The sequence below is a fragment of the Triticum dicoccoides genome, chromosome 3A, assembly GCF_002162155.2.
Source record: "Triticum dicoccoides isolate Atlit2015 ecotype Zavitan chromosome 3A, WEW_v2.0, whole genome shotgun sequence".
Lineage (NCBI taxonomy): Eukaryota > Viridiplantae > Streptophyta > Magnoliopsida > Poales > Poaceae > Triticum > Triticum dicoccoides.
Window position 1 is genome coordinate 180,044,958 of NC_041384.1, and position 9,987 is coordinate 180,054,944.

The following is a 9,987-nucleotide window of genomic DNA, read 5'->3' on the forward strand; positions in this document are numbered from 1 at the left end:
CTCCACACGCAATCTCTTGAAACCTCGTCTTCATGCAATATTCATGGCTCGTGGCTCGTCCTCATCCTTTCACAGCACCGCCACACATCATCGACCTCTGCTAGCATCCCGTCATCATTCGCATGCACGGGTGACTACGCTTGCATATGTTGTCTTCACAACACCAGTCGTTGTGGGTTGCAGCGTCGATGCTTGTAGAAGTGAATACAGAAGAAAATTGGTGGAATTGTTTGATGTATTGCTTGAGCCTCATGGGCGTATATATAGAAATACATGATCAACTTGAAGTACAAGACAAGGTAGAAATAAATCCTACGCTATCATATGTTTCCTAATAATCAAGATACTAAATGCCCCGCAGCAGTCAAAACGATAGCGATGCAAATGGTGAGACTGGAGAAGAGTCTGAAGGTAAGCCAATAGACACCCACAGACTCACACACCTGTAGCGGTCGACGCATCACAGAAGTCTTGGCTGGAGTGGAAACCAACGAGGTTGCTCAGGAAAGGCAGTAGCCCTGGTCGCTGTCTAGGTAACCGAAAGTGTAGTGTGGTGTAGCCGTGGTCAAGGTAGTCGTGCCAAGAACGTCATGGTCGATGTCGAATCAGGGTGATCGGTGTTGAGGTAGTTCCCGATGGGCCGCGGGCGCCGAGTAAGTCATGGGCACTCAGAAGTGGTGTACCGGGAATAAGACGATGTTGACGAGGAATCGCGCCGGGTTTGCCAAGCCCGGGGCACGTCGTGGACGAAGGCACGCATCGGTGTTGCCGGCACCTGGAATGCGTAGACGGATGAACTCGATGCTGACAAGGCATCGCTCCAGGCTTGCGAGGCCCAGGGATACATCATGGATGAAGGCACGCGTCGGTGTTGCAAGGACCGGACATGCATAGACGGGGGCCTACACGAACTGTAAGCCATGTCGTAAGGGCCAGCAGAGGAGGACACGACGACGGTTGTGGCGCCAGTCAACGTGGAGTAGAAGGTGACAATATCAACCATAGTTGTTGGAGTAGATGAAGTGGTCAGGAAAGATGAAGGCAACGATGGCGATGAGATGGTGTAGGATGAAGATGAAGGGGTGGAGTGGCAATGCGGCTTGGGTGAGCGAGTGGCAGCGACATGAGGGGAGGTTGATACGTCTCCAACGTAACTATGATTTTTGATTGTTCCATGCTATCATAGTATCAATCTTGGATATGCAATTATGTATCATTTTTTGGGACTAACCTATTAACCTAGTGCCCAGTGCTACTAGCTGTTTTTTTTGCTTGTTTTTGGCTCTTCAGAAAATCAATATCAAACAGAGTCCAAACGGAGAAAAAACTTTGGATTAATTTTTTCTGGACCAGAAAAGACCCTAGAACGTTCGGGAGAAGACATAATGAGCCACGAGGGAGCGACAAGCTCGGGAGGTGCGCCCAAGGGTGCCCCCAGGCTTGTGGGCCCCTCGTGGCACCGCTTGACCTAATTCCGCCTTTGTAAATTCTCAAATATCCCCCTGACATCAGAGAGCCACCCAAAATATTTTTTTTGCCACTGCAAGTTTCTGTTCTTGCGAGATCCCATCTGCAGGCCTTCTCTTGTACTCTGCCAGAGGGGGAATTGACCACAGAGGGGCTCTACATCAACCTTGCTGCCCTTCGGATGATGTGTGAGCAGTTTACCACAGACCTACGGGTCCATAGCAAGTATCTAGATGGCTTCTTCTCTCTCTTTGATCTTTAATACAATGTTCTCCTCGATGTTCTTGGAGATCTATTTGATGTAATGACTTTTTGCAATGTGTTTGTTGGGATCCGATGAATTGTGAGTTTATGATCAGATTATCCATGAACATTATTTGAGTCTTCTCTGAAATCTTCTATGCATGATTATTATAGATTTGTATTTCTCTCCGATCTATTGATTTGGTTTGGCCAACTAGATTGATTTTTCTTGCAATGGGAGAGGTGCTTTTGTGATGGGTTCGATCTTGCGGTGCTCAATCCTAGTGACAGAAAGGGACATGACACATATTTGCATCATTGCCATTAAGGATAAAAAGACGGGGTTTATTCATGTGTGGGTTTGCTTTGTGTACATCATGTCATCTTGCTTAAGGCGTTACTCCGTTCTTTATGAACTTAATACTCTACATGAATGTTGGTAGCAGTTGATGTATGGAATAATAGTAGTAGATACAGGCAGGAGTCGGTCTACTTGTTTCGGACATGATGCCTATATACATGATCATTGCCTTGGATATCGTCATGATTATTTGCTTTTCTATCAATTGCCCAAAAATAATTTGTTTACCCGCCGTATTCTATTTTCAAGAGAGAAGCATCTAGTGAAAACTATGCCCCCCGGGTCTAGTTTTTATCATATATTAAAATAAAAAATACCTTGCTGTATTTTTCTTTATTTTTGTGTTTTATTTATGTATCTATCACTACAAGATTTGATCCTTGCAATTAACCTCGAGTCATTGACAACCCCTTGTTCATGTTGGGTGCTAGTATTTGTTATTTTGTGTGTAGGTACGGCAAATGTGGTGTTGCGTGGTTCTCCTACTGGATTGATCACCCTGGTTCTTAACTGAGGGAAATACTTATCTTTACTATACTGCATCATCCACTCATCTTCAAGGAAATCCCAATGCAACTCACAAGTAGCAGCGGCGCGACTCGGATAGGCGAGCAACACCAACACGGAGGAAGAAGAGCGGCGGCGGCTAGGCTACGAGCACAGCGACGGTGCTTGAAGTAGGCGAGGAAGAACCCGACAACGTGACGAATACTAGATGCGGATGGTGGCGTTCCCGCATCTAGGGAGGCGTCGCTGCGCATATCACATAGAAGTCAACACGTGGGAACACGGAGTGGACCGCGTGCCACGACGCTATGGCTCGAAGGGGCATTGTAGCAGCAATGCGCGGGTCGGAGCAATGACGGGGAAGTACTCGAGGCGGTGGCAAGGACAGTGTGCCACGCGCGTTATGGACTGAAGGGGTGACACAGCGGAAGCGCGAGGGTCTATGCAGCCATAGGATGACCTCATGGAGACGAGTCGACCGCGTTCCTCGACGGTACGGTCCAAAGGGGTGACGTGATGACCCACAAGTATATGGGATCAATTGTCACTACACCACAACACTTGATTGGGGGCAGTTAACTGCCAGGAGAAAAACCTATCTAAGGGCAAACTAGCTGCCGGGACATTAGTTTCTGCCGCTAAAATCACATTAGGGCATATGAACTGCCGGGAGAACTTGAGCAACAACGGCGCTGTAACTGCCGGTACATTTTACGGCCCAAAAACTGCCGGGAGAACTAAATTTCGGCCCATAGTCTGCTGGAGAGCGCCTTTGCCATGAGACCCTAAAGTCGGCCCTAAGCGCGCGCCAACGAGAAAAAAAGAGCGCGCGACTTTGGCGGAATTTTAGGCCCAAGAAGAAATACACGCGCCAGCCCTCCTGCAGTCCTGCTCCACCAGACCGCATAACCCTAAAAAATAAAAAATCAGACCGCATCTCCGCCCCCAAATCCACGCCCAATCCCCGCCACCAGACCGCCGCCGCCACCAAACCTTCCCACCACCGAAGCGCACTGCCGCCCCCAAATCTTCGCACCGCCGTCGCGCGCTGCCGCCCCCAAAGCTTCCCACCGCCGCTGCGCGGCCGCCTTCCACTTAGTCCACCGCCGGCATAGCCACTCACCATCGCAACCCCTCTGCCTCCCACAAATCGAGACCCTCCACAGGACTGCAAGGCCTCCGCCCCCAACCATCCCACCACCGACGGAAGCTCTCCAACCGAGCACTTCCGCCGTCGCCCTCCATCACGGCAGCCCCTCCGCCCCTCCGCCGCCCCCAACAACCAACCCACTGCTGCCGACCACTACTGTCCACTATTGTCGTCGCCTCACTCCATAGCGGCACCGCCGAGCACCCGATTGACACGGAGCAGCACCATCGTCGCTGAGCCACCCCACCGGCGGCCACCATCCTCGCCACCAACCTACTCACGCACTTACTCCTCGAGCAGGCCTCCCCGAAAGTTTCACCGAGCACCAAGCCGCGGGTCCGCCTCCTCCACACGTGCCCCCGAAGCAGCAGGTCGTCGACCCTCTCCTCAACATCCTTTCCGTGGACTTCACTGCCTCCTATACTTCATTTGACAGGTGATATGTTGCAATTTTTGTGCCCTTTTTTGTTCTGAATGTGCCCTCCTATACTTCAGCACTGAACTATTCCGGCAGTTAGAACAAATCAACAGTTTGTAATTGCTTTGATATGATAACGGCGAAAAAACCATGAACCAGACAGGTTTGAAGGTTCTTTGGTTGTCTAAAAACAATCACTACTACTGTTAGTATCCCTTTAGATCAAAGGACATGTACTGTTGGTGATTAACAAGTGCATACCGTAATTAAATTGGTTGACACCTGACTGTTTAGTTGAGCTTTGGAGGTCATTTTAATTTGAGATGAAACAAAGCTAATTATTTTAAGTGTTTGTTTGTTTAGTTGATGCACCTACTACCATCTTTGTTTGTGTTTTGTGAAATACCATATGTGGACAGAATAGGTGCTATGCTTTTATGATATAGATGATGACATTCTTACTGCTATTTTGGTTATTGTATTTTCTGAAATGACATGTTTCAGTTAATTATATTCTGTTGTGTGATGACATTCCTTCTTCGTATTGTATTTCTTGTTGCTTGTACTAGATACGGACGATATGCATTTTTGTTACTAGATTTTTTTCCTTAATAGAAGTATTCTTTCTTTCTCATGTTAGGCAATTTTAGTTAAATTGGTCAAGAATGGATAAGAGTGGGATGGGGATTACGATGAGATGCTCAATCTTAGTGACCATGATGAGGTTCAACCTGATGATGTTCAAGAGGAGATCGACCTAGATGATTACGATGAGATGCTCGAGTTCTTAGGTCCCAAACGACTAGAGATGTTGATGACATGCCAAGTGACGACATTGAAGAGCATGAAGGTGTGTAGCTCTGAAATCTATGTATATAGACTGTTAGTTAAATGGATGATAGCCAAGTAACTATTTTCCATGTTTAGACCATGAGTTGGATCAAGAAACGAAGGGGAAGAAGGAAAAAAAAGCACTAGAATGCACAATGTGTATGATTTCTGGTATAACTTGCCCCTTTATCTCTCGATGACTTGTAGTATAACTTTCCCCTTTATCTAATACATCACCCTTACACTCTCCATTTACACTTGCTTGAAAGCAGATGTACTATGTTGTGGATGACAAACTGAAGGATTGGCTAATGGGAAGCGCTGTGATGTATCACATGGCCATACAAGCATGTGAGCTTTTGTTCTTCTGATTGAACTTAACAATTACTATCATGGTTGATTGCTTAAGAAGCTTTTGTTCTATGTATGCAGTTGGAAGTGGACAAGTCCATGACGAAAGCAGGAATGCGACCACAAGCAAGCTGAGGTAATATGCATGTTTCTTTAAGATCGAATCTTATTCTAGCATGCTAGCTGGGTCGTTGAGGTAGAGTGGTAGGCGACGTAATCATATTTTGTTTTTATGTTTGTATGTTTCCAAGAAATTTCATGCACTCGACTATGTACAGTACTGAATTTTACAAAATAAAAATATTTCATAGAGTAACTACTGTGCTGAAATCTTTTACGTCATTCCTGGAGACTCAGTACAAATGTTTATCTTAGTAAAAAAGGAAAGATTCAAACTGAGCATGTTTTGCCTATTTGAACATGAAAGATTTTTGACTGTGAGTTAGAACTCGGTGTTAAACTCTACTATACAGTACAAAATTTCAGACTTGTTTTGGCGTATAAAACTGATCCTCATACCAGTTTTGGCTTGCTAGTCTGCTAGAGGGTATTCTCTTCAATGAACTCTATTAAAAACAAGCTAAGATGCATGAGATAGACAGAGAAATATGTAATCAATGGTTATTTCATGAGTTTCTTTTTTCCTATGATATAGAGAAACCAATAACCAATGGCCTGCCCCTGCCTATTTGTACAGAGGTTTGCCTATTTGTACTATTGTACTATGTATAGTACAGAGTTTTGCCTACTTGTATACTATTGTGCTGTTTATAGTATAGACTTTTACCTATTTGTACACAGTTTTAACTATTTGTTCAATATAGTACCGTATAGAGTTTTGCCTATTTGTTGAGTTTAACTCGGTGCAAAAAAAGATTCGAACTCAGAGTACTATATTAACTCCAGTGGTACATGTTTAACTCAGGTTTAGTCATAGCTTTCACTAGAAAGTTGTATTTTTTTAGACTAAGCAGCTTTTGCAAGTTGATTGTACAACTTTTTGTTTTGCTTATTTGCACATGAAGATTTGTCTATGTGTACTTCAAACAAATCTTTCTTGATCTATTGATGTAACCTTGCTTGCTGTGATGATGAGATGCTGCACACTTAGAAGAGTTTTATTTATGCCGACGAGTTAAAAACTGAAGCATGTCAAAATCTTTAATGTGCTAATTTAAAATTTGAAACGAGAGCTCCATTTTGAGTTTTCTATTTGTTGCAGATTTCCCTACAGAGTTGATGGAGCTTTGGAAGATCTTCAATCTGCTGAAGAGTTCGGAGATTTGGAAGATCTTCAAGCTAGTGAAGATTTGGTAGACCTATAATTAAGTTCGTAGAGTGATTATGACACTTGCTCTGCTCATTTTGCTGGTTGTTAAGCCAGTATATGCTCATTTTGCTTGTGTGACACACCCTAGAAACATATGTACTCCTTTTGTGGCACACATTTAGAAACATGATGTATTGTACCTTTTGTGGCACGACCAACTTATACATATGGCTATTATGTTAATTTATCGAATCAACTTTAAGGTTCTGGGTGAGGTCTACATTCTACTCTGATTGAAGTGTATGGATGAGACATGTTACTTTGAGTGAAATGTGTGTATAAATCGTGTGGTATGTACTGATGGTTTGAACAGAATGAATGGATATTACATAAGGGATGCCTAAAAAAATAGGAAGTGAAATCTATGTGCTGGCATAAGAACTGCCAGGAAAATGAGCTTCTGCAGGTACCAAGACTGCCGATAATTGATGTTACACGTGCCTTGACCAATCTGCCGGGAGAAAGTGGACTGTCGGCAAATAGATGGGCACCGGCAATGCAACTGCCAGGAAAAAAATTATCTGCCGGGAGAAGTAATCCCCGGCAGCCGTTCTCGTGGCGGTTCTATCTCCCGGGAGAAAACCTGTCCCGTCAGTTTGTCTGCCCTATAAAGTTCTTTCTCCCGGCAGTTTTTTGTCCCTACATCAGTGTTGTGGTGTAGTGTGTAGCTCTTTTCGATAACTAAGAGTGTCGAACCCAACGAGGAGAAGAAGGAAATGACAAGTAGTTTTCAGTAAGGTGATGTCTGCAAGTGCTGAAATTGTAAGTAGTTGAGTAGTTTGATAGCAAGATAATTTGTAATGAGCAAGTAACGATAATTGTAACAAGTATGCAGCAAGGTAGCCCAATCCTTTTGAGGCAAAGGACAAGCCAAAACGGTTTCTTATGATAAGCAAAGCGTTCTTGAGTGTACACGGGAATTTCATCTAGTCACTTTCATCATGTTGGTTTGATTTGTGTTCGCTACTTTGATAATTTGATATGTGTGTGGACCGGTTCTTAGGTGTTGTTCGTACTTGAACAAACCTCATACTTATGATTAACCCTCCCGCAAGCATCCGCAACTACGAGAAAAGTATTAAGAATAAATTCTAACCATAGCATTAAACTCTAGGATCCAATCGGTCCCTTACGGAATAGTGCATAAACTGGGGTTTAAGTTTCTGTCACTCTCGCAACCCACCATCTATTTACTACTCCAGAATGCATTCCCTTAGGCCCAAATATGGTGAAGTTTCATGTAGTCGATGTTCACATGACACCACTAAGGGAATAACAACATACATACTATCAAAATATCGAATACATATCAAATTCTCATGATTACTTGCAACATGATTTCTCCTGTGACCTCAAGAACAAAGGTAACTAATCACAAATAATAATCATGCTCAAGATCAGAGGGGTATTAATATGCATAATGGATCTGAACATATAATCTTCCACCAAATAAACCATATAGTAATCAACTACAAGATGTAATCAACACTACTAGTCACCCCCTAGCAACAATCTGTAGTTCCGGTAACAAGATTGAATACAAGAGATGAACTAGGGTTTGAGATGAGATGGTGTTCGTGAATATGTTGATGGATATTACCCTCCCAAAGATGGGAGAGTTGTTGGTGATGATGATGACGATGATTTCCCCCTTCGGGAGGGAAGTTCCCCCGGTAGAATCGCTCCGCCGGAGGGCAAAAGTGCTCCTGCCCAAGTTTCGCCTCGAGGCGGCGGCGCTTCATCCCGAAAGTCTTGTTATATTTTTTTCTAGGTCAAAACCACTTCTATACCAAAAGATGGGCACCAGAGGTGGCCCTAGGAGGTGACAACCCACCAGGGTGCGCCGGGGGGCCTGGCGCGCCTAGGTGGGTTGTGCCCACCTGGTGGCCCCCCTCTGGTGTTTATTGGCTCCAATATTTCTTAAATAGTCCATAAAAATTCTCCGTGAAGTTTCAGCTCATTTGGAGTTTTGTAGAATAGGTGGCCTGACGTAGCTTTTCCAGGTCTAGATTTTCAACTACCGGAATTCTCCCTCTTGATGTGTTCCTTGTAAATTATGAGAGAAAAGGCATTAGAATTACTCCAAAAAGCATTATTATGGGTAAAAACATTATAAATAACAGTAAGAAAACATGATGCAAAATGGACGTATCAACTCCCCCAAGCTTAGACCTCGCTTGTCCTCAAGCGAAAACCGAAATCGAAAAACATGTCCACATTCTTTGAGAGGGAGGTGTCGAAAAACAAAATACGGACATAGAAGCATCATGTTGATTATTATAACATCAACAAAAATTTAACATAGGGCTTTTACCATAGAACTTGCATCATATACTTCCTATGAATAAGTAACAGTTCATCACACAATCGAAGTAAAGCAAAAACTCTATTAGAAACCAACAAACTATGTTCTCAGTCAACTTTGCAACTACAATTCATCATCTTTTCAGGAAGGGTCACGTGTCGGAGCCTTTAGGCAAGTCCACATACTCAACCATCATATAGTGTTCTATGATTGCTAACACTCACCTCGTACCCATGAGCAAAACTTTTCAACCGGACACATAGAAAGATAGGGGCTTATAGTTTCGCCTCCCAACATGTTCACCTCAAGGGTGATGTCAACAATAATAACTCATGCTATCTATATTCAACTGGACATATGTGCCTAGATCTTTCCTCACCACATGATGCTTGCAAAAAGAGAAAATAAAAAGGAATAGAGGGAAAACTTTGACTCTTTGCATAAAAGTAGATACATAAAAGTAAAAGATAGGCCCTTCAGAGAGAGAAGCAGAGGTTGCCATGCGCTTATTTGTTTGCATGCTCAATGCCTTAGTGCAAGAGAATGTCACATTGCATTGCCCCTTAAGATGACAACCTTTATTATGCAGTCTGTCGCTCTTATGAACTCACATATTTAGAAGCATTTTTTATTGCCTTTTTGCACCAATGACAACTTACTTGAGGGATCTTGCTCAATCCCTAGGTAGGTATGGTGGACACTTGAAAAAGATTTGGGTTTAAGGGTTTTTGGATGCACAAGTAGTATCTCTACTTAGTACGGAATTTTTGGCTAGCAAAGATAGGGGGCAAGCATCACATGTTAAAGGATATGACAATATGACTTCTATGTGAATATAAACAAACATAAACCATTAAGTTGTCTTCCTTGTCCAACATCAACAATTTTGGCATATAATATTTTGATGAGGGATCACAATCACAAAAGATTTCTAGGATAGTATATCTATAGGTGAATCTTCTCTTCCCTTATTAATTCTTTCATGAGTTGCATCATTGACTAATGCTATGTTTGTCAATCTCTA

General features: G+C 43.3%; 1 long non-coding RNA gene across 1 annotated transcript; it reads left to right on the forward strand.

The window, feature by feature from the left end:
* Window positions 1-3,523: 3,523 nt before the first annotated feature.
* On the forward strand, window positions 3,524-6,865 carry LOC119267786. Its single transcript, XR_005132625.1, has 6 exons — window positions 3,524-4,164; window positions 4,787-4,996; window positions 5,074-5,148; window positions 5,250-5,328; window positions 5,410-5,464; window positions 6,551-6,865. It is a non-coding gene; the product is annotated as an uncharacterized LOC119267786 (long non-coding RNA).
* The last annotated feature ends 3,122 nt before the right edge of the window (window positions 6,866-9,987 follow it).